Source organism: Schistocerca serialis, chromosome 8 (assembly GCF_023864345.2).
Source record: "Schistocerca serialis cubense isolate TAMUIC-IGC-003099 chromosome 8, iqSchSeri2.2, whole genome shotgun sequence".
NCBI lineage: Eukaryota > Metazoa > Arthropoda > Insecta > Orthoptera > Acrididae > Schistocerca > Schistocerca serialis.
This window is the reverse complement of record NC_064645.1, coordinates 185,357,053-185,369,628: the sequence shown is the minus strand read 5'-3', so window position 1 is coordinate 185,369,628 and position 12,576 is coordinate 185,357,053.

Below are 12,576 nucleotides of genomic sequence, written 5' to 3'. Positions count from 1 at the left end.
GAGTAGAATTTGCAAAATAATTTCCAACACGAGTGCCGACGATGGAGGACTTGCAGCTGTACGCTGTTTTCCTGATCTTCCTTTATGAATATCACAAATCGTTTTCCATGCAATTCAAACTTGTCAATGATGCATTTAATTGTCAGGCGGGTGGCAGTTCCCTTTTCCAACTCCCGCCTGCACTGACGTTGCACTTCAACGGCATTATCAAACCTGAAAAATCACTTCACTATACATTTTCGTTGCTAGAATGTCAAGCGTGCTCTGGCCATCTTGTCTTCTTAATTCCAAGATAAAAGAACTAACACCTGTTGAGCCAAAGATCCTACTACAGCACACTCGGAATTCAAATCGAACGACATTATCGATGTCTCGATAGAGACTGACAAAAGAGTGTATACATTTTTTCTGGCGGACTCTGTATTTTAAATAAATGTGAAAAATAGTTGTCATGTCCATACACTGTCGAAGACACTGCAAAAATCTCATCCTATATGTTTAACATATTTGGTACACATATTCGTTACGATCTGGGAATAACATGTTGTGAGATGAGAATCACAATACTTGTGGGAGTGATAACATGGACAGACAAGGGGAAATGAGGATGTGGATATACAGTGAGGGAAAAGGAAGAGATCGAAACGGATAGTGAGAGGAGGTGACAGACAAAGAGTGGTGGAGGACGAAATGGACAGAGAGAAGGGAGAGGAGGAGATGGACAGCGAAAGGAAAGAGGAAGAGAATGAATTTGACAGGGAGAGAAGAGAAGCGCGAAGAAAGGGCAGAAGAAGATGGACAGAGAGAGGGGCAGCCAGAAATGGATTGAACAGGGGAAGAGGAGGTGACGGTCAAACAGAAAGAGGGAGGGAAGGATGGGAAGAAGGAATAAGAGGGAGGGGGTACGAGGAAGTGGAAGTAGAGGGGGGAGCAGGAGAGCGACACAAGGGTTCAAATGGCTCTGAGCACTATGGGACTCAACATCTTAGGTCATAAGTCCCCTAGAACTTAGAACTACTTAAACCTAACTAACCTAAGGACATCACACACACCCATGCCCGAGGCAGGATTCGAACCTGCGACCGTAGCAGTCCCGCGGTTCCGGACTGTAGCGCCAGAACCGCTAGACCACCGCGGCCGGCGCGACACAAGGGAAAGGAGTGCATAGACAGAGGGGGAGCACAGAGAAAGGATGAGCAGATGGATGGAGAGAATAGTTCAAATGGCTCTGAACACTACGGGATGTCACATCTGAAGCCATCAGTCCCCTAGAACTTAGAACTACTTAAACCTAACTAACCTAAGGACATCACACACATCCATGTCCAAGGCAGGATTCGAGTCCTGCGACCGGCCGGCGGAAGGAGAGACTAGTGAGAAGTAGAAAGATGGAGAGAGTGGTGGGAGGAGACAGACAGAGTGAAGGGCACGAGGAGATGGACAGAGAGTTGTGAGTACAGAACGTCCAACGAATAATGCGTCCAAGAAAGCGACAGCTAGACGAACGTTGATCGTATGGAAGAAGAGTACTTCTGCGATTCCACAAGCTTAGTTACAAGTCCCCTATATTCTTTCTCTCGAAACCGTTATGGAGGATAATTCCGATTACCTTAATAATAGTAGCCCAAGTGACCCGTTGAGACAAGTGTGATCCTGTAAGCAGATTGTTTATTTGCACAGTTTGTATGAAAACGTAGCGAACATGAACTGTGCAGGTTAAATCGTGAAAATATTGCTGCGCTTCATTATAGAGGACCAGAGGTGGCGAATGTTTCACGGTACATTTTCTTGTCAAGATATTGTGTGGACCAAACGGCATCCTACACCAATTGCACGTAATCAGAAACTGAATCCAAGTAAAGGCACCATGATATGAACACGTTAGTGTCTGATGGCAAACTGTAACCAGAATCGTGGAATTTTGTTTTTCGGCTCATGACAGCAGTACGCTCCTTTGACGGTGAATTCTTTAATGAATGAATGGGACATTGGGTGAATTACTTTCTGTCTCACGTTAAACCAGACCTCATTGACGACCCTGAAATCTGCTGAAGGCGTTGCTTGCAGTAGTAGTTATTTTATCACTGTCTGAGCTGAACTTAACGATAGAAGTGTGATTCAAGAATGGAGACAGACAGGAAATGTTTTAGACGATATGCTCTTTCCTGGCCCACGTATCACATAGTGTGATGGAAATCTCGACCCACGATGACTGAAGTTAGCGAACCAGTACAATAAAAAGTTTGTCGGCTTATTCCCAGATGAAAGCCTTACCTATATCTCAACAAGCATTCTGAGTTACCAGTTTCAACATCAAAAGCGTAAACCGTCCAAAAGAGTCACTGTTTCGGAATTGTCATGCTCTACTCAAAGGCCCTAGACAGGATATTTCGTCACAAAAAGAATACTGACTCTGTCAGTCAATACGTATCCCCAAATAGTCTCTGTGCTATAATCATAATATCATCGTCAATGCGTCAGCATAAGTGCTGTTAAGGAGCCATAGAACGAGTGACAGTTAAGATTATTCCCTTAAAGAATACCACTGGTGCATGGTAGAACACTGATTATTGGAAACCCTGTCGAAATCGAAAGTATTACGGAATTATGGCCCCTGGGTCCGATCTAATGGCTAATTGTTCATCTGGTTTGCATTATAACGCTCCTTGCATTTATTAGTAGGGAAAATTTGATTGAAAGCGTTGGCGCTTACGAATATTTGCTTGTTTTTCTATTTGATAACACTGCTACATTATTTGATGGAGAAATACTGCCTTTGTTGCATCAAAGTGGAGGTTCTGGAACTATAAACATACAAGAACAATTGCCAATGAAACTTAGATGTTACCAAAAAACTGGAAACCATTTAGGCCATTGATAGATATTCTGTAACGGTAGATCAAATATGTTTACTTAGGGAGCTACCTAAACGGAACAACTGCCCTTTAATAAAACAATAATTAAAAAGAATAATGATGTACGTAGGGAGTAATAGTATGGGTGTGAATCATTAAAGAAAATAAGATATAGTAACTTTAGAGCAACTATACAGTTTCAGAAACTATTACACCGTGCGATGAATCTGAATTATTATATGTGGCCAAATTTATCACATCTAATAATTTATCAGGACACCTAATTTATATGATATTAGCAAGCTATTACATTAATTAATTTAATTCAGTAGATGATTTAGGGCGATATTATTAGCATAACGTTATATTTTCGTTTCCAAGTTTCATGCTTATATTTGCATGCAAAATTTGCTATGTACTTAGTGTTCACATCTATGCATACACATGTACTGCTGTAATTAGTAAACAAAACATCATCATAGACGTTATACACACACCCTGGGCCAACGTTAATCAATTATGGTTATGGAACATGAGTCTCTTGACTGGTTTCATTCTTTTTCATGGACTAATCTTTTTATATCAGTATGTTTACCACACGGCATTGGCAAAATCTGTTTAATATCTTCTACAGTTAGCACCTACACAAAAGGTTTGGTTTCAAGTGGCCGTTAACTAGTTTACGATTTCTTAGCAGCAGTCCCATTAACCTGCGTCCAATCCTCTTGAGTATGTTCCATTAAAGGCTTACCTCGCCATTGCACTCTTGTACCTCTCATTTCTCTACTTTATTTGATTTCTTAATTTATAACCACTCCCTATAACACTATGTAAAACATTCTTCAGACTTTACACTTACGAACTGCCTATGTAATATAAAATCCATTCAAGTGTGGTATGTCGAATCTCTAGAGTATTCCTGTGTGTTAGATATACGCAATACTACATGAGTCAGTAATGGCAAAAACAAAACACCCACAGTTTATGGAGTACGGACGCTTCAGAGAGAGAAGGGAGCCAGAATATCCGTCCATCTTCGAGATCTTTCCCTGTCAACCGACTCCAGGACCTGCCCCTCGCATCAAGAAAGAAGAGAATAGCAAGGACGATACTCGGAAGGACGGCCGTGCAGAGGTGAGTAAACATCAGTACTACCGGGTATACATCGCAGAATCAGTCACTCTCCCAGACAGCTCTCTCATTTTTACACGTGGGACTAGGTAAGGAACTCACTTTGTTGTAATCCATTAATACAAAATAGCAGTGGTTACAACATCCTAAAATAAATGGAACGTACAACGGAATGATATTGCTGTGTAAAGTAAACTTCCGTTGTAAAATTACAAGAATACGGAATATACCACTCGTTTGAAACACTAGCTATAAACGCATGTTAACAGTCGATTCAGTATGCCATGTGCATTCGACATGCTACCTCAAGTGTCCAGTACACGATGTACGATCATACGGAGTGTGAGCTTCAATACCTGTTCATGAAACTAAGTCTGCTATGAACTGCAGTGGGTATATGCTGTCGGTAATAAGAGGCACAAATCCGACTTCAACTTCTATTCAGTAGCTGCAGGAGAAATGGACACGATACCAATGCGACGTAATATGGTTTACGGTTCCAGTGCTTGTGGCCCCCATCAATGCGACATGCAGAATGAGGTTTTGAAACATGAAGAATAGTTAATAAGAATATAAGTAACCAGACCAAACCACACGAAGATACAACAGAGGGTTGTATAGTGTGAGGGGCTCTTAAACAAAAGGTAACGATGTTATCGTAGTCTCTTTGTGTAGTCTTCCAGAATGTGAATTCGGGGTAGACTAGGCGATTTCATAGAGCTTTACACGTATATTCACGTGACGATCAGAGGATCAAGTGAGAGAAATTAAGGTGGTAACAGAGAGTTTTACAAAAATAAATATCGGCTCTCGCTATCAAATTTTCTTGTTTACAATTGCCTGCGTATTTTACTATGTTCTTGCTGTACGTATACTTCTGCTCTACTGTCGCAATTAGTGAACAAAGATCCATTATAAAAGTTATACACAAAACGGATCACAGACAATGACTAAGTTTTTCGAGTCATATATATATTGACTTGTTTCAGCTTTCTTCAAATGGTTCAAATGGCTCTGAGCACTATGGGACTTAACATCTTAGGTCATCAGTCCCCTAGACTTAGAACTACTTAAACCTAAGGACATCACACACATCCATGCCCGAGGCAGGATTCGAACCTGCGACCGTAGCGGTCGCGCGGTTCCAGACTGAAGCGCCTTTAACCGCGTGGCCACACTGGCCGGCAGCTTTCTTCATATGTTGTGTATTACACAGTGCGCGGACAACAATCTGGTGTTTATACACTTTGCACACCTTCACATTCTCCCCCTTTCAGGTGCGGGGTTCATTATTCCTAGATTCCTTATCATTATTCGTGTCAACCAACCTTTATTTTGTATGCCCCATTAAAACATTCTGTAGCCTTTTCATTCGCGTGCCTCTCAGTTCCCTATCTCTATTTGATATATTATTTTTTGACAAACGACTATAGCATCACATTTCACATTCGTTACTAGACACAATTATGGTCTGCTAACTTAATATACAATCTGTTTAACAAAGCTAAGTCAGTTGTCTAAAGTTTCCTTCTGTTGTACATATGGCATCCTAGCTGAATAAGCGGCAGTAAAACCAAACCATCCACAGGGCCATGCAACTGGGCGCGTCAAGAAGAGAAAGACAGCCGAAGAAATACCACCGTCTGATGACCGCGAGCGCAAACACACTGAACAGCGTCGCCGTCGCCGCAAGAGACGTGAGAATAAACTGGTCGCCGCGCCGCAGGAGGGCCCTACTGGGGTAAGTCAGCGTCATTACTGCCGTGGAGGGCAGGCAGGGAGAGGTGGACAGACAGGTTGAGGGCTAAGAAACAACAGGTACTTCTTAAACTGCGCTCATTGCAGAATCAGCCACTCTGCAAGATCATGTGTATCGAGAATTTCTGACGCTGCAGACATGCCTCCTCGACTATAAATTCCGGAAGGATAGTTTAAGGGGTTCACATTATTACAATCAAATGATAGATCGGTTAAAAGATAATGATGTAAATTTTGGGTCGTACGGATAGTTAATATTGTGGGACAGTAAGGCCCGGAGTAAAATATCCACGGGTTACGATTATAACACTTGTGTGAAACATAGCAGCTTCAAACAGCTTCATGAGCACAAATTATAGATCTGCAGCTGTGCGAGTCACAACTGGCCAATGACTACTGCCAGTCTGAGACACATCCGTCCATCAGTATCACAGATTTGAGGTAATGACGTAATACTAGCGAACGGCATCGAGTGTCGACGAAATCATTATAGATGTAGTTCGAAGTGTGGAATGACGGGGAATGAAACCGTTTGACTCATTTTAAACGCAAGTATGCCGTTAACCGTTTTATGTGATTTATGTAAACACGGAGAACCGCAATCCGATTGGCCGACGTGAATTTAACTGAGCACAAATACTGGCGCCAGGACCTATCACACCAAAGAGAAAACTGCCATGTACGTAAAGATATAGGTATAAGTGATATTAGCCCAGACTATTAACGGAACTCAACACTTCAGTAGGATACCCCCGTACGAAACCACAAGCTGAATATCAATGACGCCCCATATACCATCAATGGCACTTACGAGACAGTAGGGAACCTATAAAGCACTCGAAATCAATTACAACAGTTCGGCGATTTATGCCTGCAAGGCCGGCCGGAGTGGTCGAGCGGTTCTAGGCGCTACAGTCTGGAACCGCGCGACCGCTACGGTCGCAGGTTCGAATCCTGACTCGGGCATGGATGTGTGTAATGGCCTTAGGTTAGTTAGATTTAAGTAGTTCTAAGTTCTAGGGACTGATGACCTCAGCAGTTAAATCCCAATGGGGCTCAGAGCCATTTGAACCATTTATACCTGCAAGAAAGTGATGACTTGTCTAACGTACATGGTAGAAGCGAAGTGACTACCTTACCATAGCAGAAAACTTGGCAAGAATTAGTCGAAGTTAATCAGACTTCGAATACATTCCAACTGTATTAATGAAATCCTCTGTGACTGACACAAATGGCGTACCAAGAACAACTTAAATTTCTTAAAACAGACCTGGCACATGAAGAGCATCAGTGCAGTCTTTTCTGGTTTATTATAATTCCATCAACAATTGTTCACGTGATGAGATAAGCGTGAGTTTGCAACTACTTAACTTAGCCAGACTATTTGTGTGAAATAGTAGTAATAACAGTCGGTGGAGCACACACGACGTGAATGGCACACCTCGCAAAAATGTGTTACTGCCTCTCACTGGAGCGAATCAGAGATGGCCCAGGAGCCTTGGTGCAGGTTCTGATAGGATTACTCCGAAGACGAAACCAGATGTGATCCCATCTGTATGTCCACTTCGTCTGCGATCAGCTTAATAACTGAAGTTTTAGCGCATAAAGATACTAATTAAGAGCAAGGACAATGTACACAGATATAAAGGGCTCTAATATTACAGGTGTGAACTGATGTAATTGTGCAGCGTTAATAATCAAAAATGGGTCAAATGGCTCTGAGCACTATGGGACTCAACTGCTGAGGTCATTAGTCCCCTAGAACGTAGAACTAGTTAAACCTAACTAACCTGAGGACATCACACACATCCATGCCCGAGGCAGGATTCGAACCTGCGACCGTAGCGATCTCGCGGTTCCAGACTGTAGCGCCTAGAATCGCGCGGCCACTTCGGCCGGCCGTTAATAATCATACAGCAAATATAGGGGCTCTGATACTATACAGGAACAGCGCGAAAATCTACTACGTGTCACTAAATACTTTCACTATAACGAGTATTGTTTCATCAGGGCAACTGACATAGAGGTAATTAAAAACTCCACGTGATTCACTTTTAATTGAAAGTAACACTTTTCTTTGGCACAAGATTCTACATAATAATGTTTGTGAGGATACGACGAAGCCATCGACATACCTCTGTGGAAGTCAGAAGTATCTGTACCGGGTGACCTTACCGATTAACAAATCGCTTCCTATAGGATAACAGGAGTTTAGTTAAAGGTATTGGGCAAGGCCAAAATAAATAAATTGAATTTATTTAACAAATTTTGGCGTAACGGCGTTATAAGAATATAAATAGCGGGTTTATGATACTACTGAATCAAACAATCGTCACTATAGGGCTGTATATGTTACACTTCGCTACAGACGTCATGTTAAACATAAGCGCACACGAACAGAAAACTATTGTATGTTCATTAAGTACACTACTGGCCATTAAAATTGCTACACCACGAAGATGACGTACTACAGGCGCGAAATTTAACTGACAGGAAGAAGATGCTGTGATATGCAAATGATTAGCTTTTCAGAGCATTCACACAAGGTGGGCGCCGGTGGCGACACCTACAACGTGCTGACATGAGGAAAGTTTCCAACCGATTTCTCATACACAAACAGCAGTTGACCGGCGTTGCCTGGTGAAACATTGTTGTGATGCCTCATGTAAGGAGGAGAAATGCGTACCATCACGTTTCCGACTTGGATAAAGGTCGGATTGTAGCCTATCGCGATTGCGGTTTATCGTAACGCGACACTGCTGCTCGTGTTGGTCGAGATCCAATGACTGTAAGCAGAATATGGAATCGGCGGGTTGAAGAGGGTAATACGGAACGCCGGCTGGATCCCAACGGCCTCGTATCACTAGCAGTCGAGATGACAGGCATCTTATCCGCATGGCTGTAACGGAACGTGCAGCTACTTCTTGATGCCTGAGGAAAAAGATGGGGACGTTTGCAAGACAACAACCATCTGCACGAATAGTTCGACGATGTTTGCAGCAGCATGGACTATCAGCTCGGAGGACATGGCTGCGGTTACCCTTGACGTTGCATCACAGACAGGAGCGCCTGCGATGGTGTACTTAACGACGAACCTGGGTGCACGAATGGCAAAACGTCATTTTTTCGGATGAATCCAGGTTCTGTTTACGGCATCATGATGGTCGCATCCGTGTTTGGCGACATCGCGGTGAATGCACATTGGAAGCGTGTATTTGTAATCCCCATACTGGCGTATCACCCGGCGTATCACCCGTCTCGGTAACCTCTTGTTCGCATTGACGGCACTTTGAACAGTGGACGTTACATTTCAGATGTGTTACGACCCGTGGTTCTACCATTCATTCGATCCCTGCGAAACCCTACATTTCAGCAGGATAATGCACGACCCCATCTTGCAGGTCCTGTAGGGCCTTTCTGGATACAGAAAATGTTCGACTGCTGCCCTGGCCAGCACATTCTCCAGATCTCTCACCAACTGAAAACGTCTGGTCAACGGTGGCCGAGCAACTGGGTCGTCACCATGCGCCAGTCACTACCCTTGATGATCTGTGGTATTGTGTTTAAGCTGCATGGGCAGCTGTACCTGTACACGCCATCCAAGCTCTGTTTGACTCAATGCCCAGGCGTATCAAGGCCGTTATTACGGCCAGAGGTGGTTGTTCTGGGTACTGATTTGTCAGGATCTATGCACCCAAATTGCGTGAAAATGTAATCACATGTCAGTTCTAGAATAATATATTTGTTCAATGAATACCCGTTTATCAACTGCATTTCTTCTTGGTGTAGCAATTTTAGTGACCAGTAGTGTATTAACTTACTTTATACTGTAACTAAAATACCCATACCTTGGCAAAGATTGGTTGATTAGTTTAGGAAAACAACCACGTTCTCAATAGTTCCACAGTGCTTCCCGAAAATTAATCTTATATGAAAGAAGTACAGAAATACTCGGGCTGCACCCATTGTCTTGACTGATTACATGTTGTGTTCGAGATTACCAGTAAACGCAACTGAACGGTGAAAGTCGTAATGTCAGTCGGAAATCTTTACATACACCCTGCAGCTTAGTTAGCGAACGCGCTGTCGCTCACCATTCTTAGCGTGACCTGTGCCCGCGGGCGGCTGCCGTAGTGGCTGCAGCACTCTGTCATCTGACCTATACTGAAGACTGCTCTCCCTGAGAGCCGAAACTCTATTTGCCTCTCTCTGAACTGATGTGCCTGCTGGTGAGTCTCTGATGGAAGTTTGCTCTACAGAGCGCTCCCAATAAGTATCAGAAATTTTATTTACTTTTCGGAGTGTGCGTGGTGTCGGATAATGAATGAGTTACTCTCCTGAGCACCAGCTAAACAGATCCCTTGTATCAGTGCAAAAATCTCCCTTCCCTATTCAGGTTAACATAACATACCAGTCATAGGTTCATTGTGCTGCAGCTGAGAAACAGGCAATTTCTGACTCCCACCATCTGCCCTATGTCACGTTCAGCCAATCAGGCGGTCTCCATGTAGACACATGTGAGTTCTGTTCTTCCACTCCAGAATTTATTTGCATTATCATATGTCAGTGCTCGCACGTTTCTTAGCAGAGTCAACAAAATTTCAGGTAGCTTCGCAGCAGCCTGTCATCTCAGGGAGTCGTGCTGTTAAGGACATAAGATCCAGATGGTCTCTCGTCCCACTCCAGCCTTACCTTTTCACCGTTGTGGACCTAGCAGTTCCCATAACATGGGAACACTACCTGTAGCTGCTAAGTCAGGATATGCCCCTTCTGCGCTAGTGGACACGCCAAGTTAACACGTACAGATCAGCTTTCCATCGTTTAGGATGCAGACGTGGACAGTACCTCTGCCGTGGAGCTCACGCCACATGCAGTAAACTGTGGCCTGACACCGACACACGCTCCATTCTTCTGGTGGTCTGCGTTCAACATGCAGTCTGTAGGATTCCCCGCAACTCATTTAAACAATCGCCCAGATTCAGGAAATAATATGGAAATCTAGTGTTAGATACGAAAATCACTGACGTCAGTTTCAGAAAAAACTCTTATTTCTTGCTGGGAATTGATTTAGATTCGTTGGGTTAGTGAAGTTAACGGAGTTTGACTATGGCACCAGACAGGGTTTACGAAAACGTTTGCACAACACCCTGGTTTGAGATACATGCTTACTTTACTGTGTATTTGGCATGCATAAGTTTGTGCTGTACTGTGGTAAGCAGTAAAGAAGAAACCTTCACGAACGTTAACTACAAAACAGGCCACGAAAAATGTCTCATGTGGTTAGATCTATCACTTAAGAGGCTGGTTTCATTCTTTTGTGTGAGCTAAACTCATTATGTCAAATGGTTCAAATGGCTCTATGGGACTTAACTGCTGAGCTTATCAGTCCCCTAGGACTTAGAACTACTTACCCCTAACTACCCTAAGGACTTCACATCATCCATGCCCGAGGAAGGATTCAAACCTGAGACCGTAGCGATCTCGCGGTTCCAGACTGAAGCGCCTACAACCGCTCGACCACTGCGGCCGGCTCTTTATGTCTTCTCGCACAATGCACTGCCTCGGTAGTAAATTGTTAATTATATTCCAAACTAGGTACATCGTCTCAGCTTTCCCTATCAAGTGCCTGCGTAACTATTCATGGATGAGATAGAAGTAGTCGTGTCAACCTACCACTAATCATCGATCTGTCATTCTTGTATCGCACAGTTCTCTACCTTATTTAATAACTTAGTTTTTAACTGACGTCTTCTTATAGCCTACATTTAAGGGCTGCTAATTTAATATATAATCTGTTTAAGAATGCCAAGAGAAGTATCTGAAGCTTTATGTATTATAGAAATATGCCATCCTAGCTGAGTAAGTACTTATAAGATCAAACCACCCACAGGTCAACGTTATTGGGCGCTTCAAAGTACATAAGGTCGTAGAAGATAATTCACCGTTTAAGGATCCAGACTTCGACCAGACTACACAGAGAGAGATTTGCCTCAAGGAACGAGATATAATACTGGTCGATGCGCCGCAGGAGGGCCCCAGTGAGGTGAGTCGACTTATTACTAACATTAAGATTATGCGTGTGAGAGCGATAAGGAAACAGCTGCGTCTCTGATTGGACACACTGCAGAATTAGCCACTTAGACAAGTGATATCAATCGAGATAATCTCTTGATTTGCACACATCTCAATGGCTGTAAAATGCAGGTGTCCCTCATCTTTACATGAAGTATTAACAGACTGATTCACGATATGAGAATCCAATAAAATAGCAACCGTTGGTGCGAACACTCAAATGTAAATATAAAGTACAACTCAGGGAATGTAAGATTATGTTGTAAAACTGACACGGGTTCGGCAAATATTACTCGTGTTACAGACGCTAGCCTACAACGATTGTGAGTTCGCCAACTGTAGAACTCCGTCATGCACGTACCAGGCAATGCTGTAAGATCAGCAGCTGAATTTCGGTTTGCGACAAAGTCGTAAGCGAGTTAGTGCAACTTATGGAATTTTCTGTGGAATACCATTTATGATTGGCTTGTCTCTCACAGAGATGTAAGACTTCGGAAAATATCCTACTGAACCGTAGCTGAGAAATTATGCAGTTGCTAGTGAGGGTAAGAACGTCTGGCTACAGTAAGATTGCTGCCTTTGACATTTTCTATCAAGGACAGCGGAAGTTCTTTAGATGCTGCTGTGTAATGCATATCAGGACCACAGTAGCATACACTCGTCTGCGCAGTCACATCTTCAACAGTCACATTAGCGCCAATAAATATCACAATAAAAAGCAAAACTTCCTATGTACTTATGTCCAAATAAGTACAAGTAG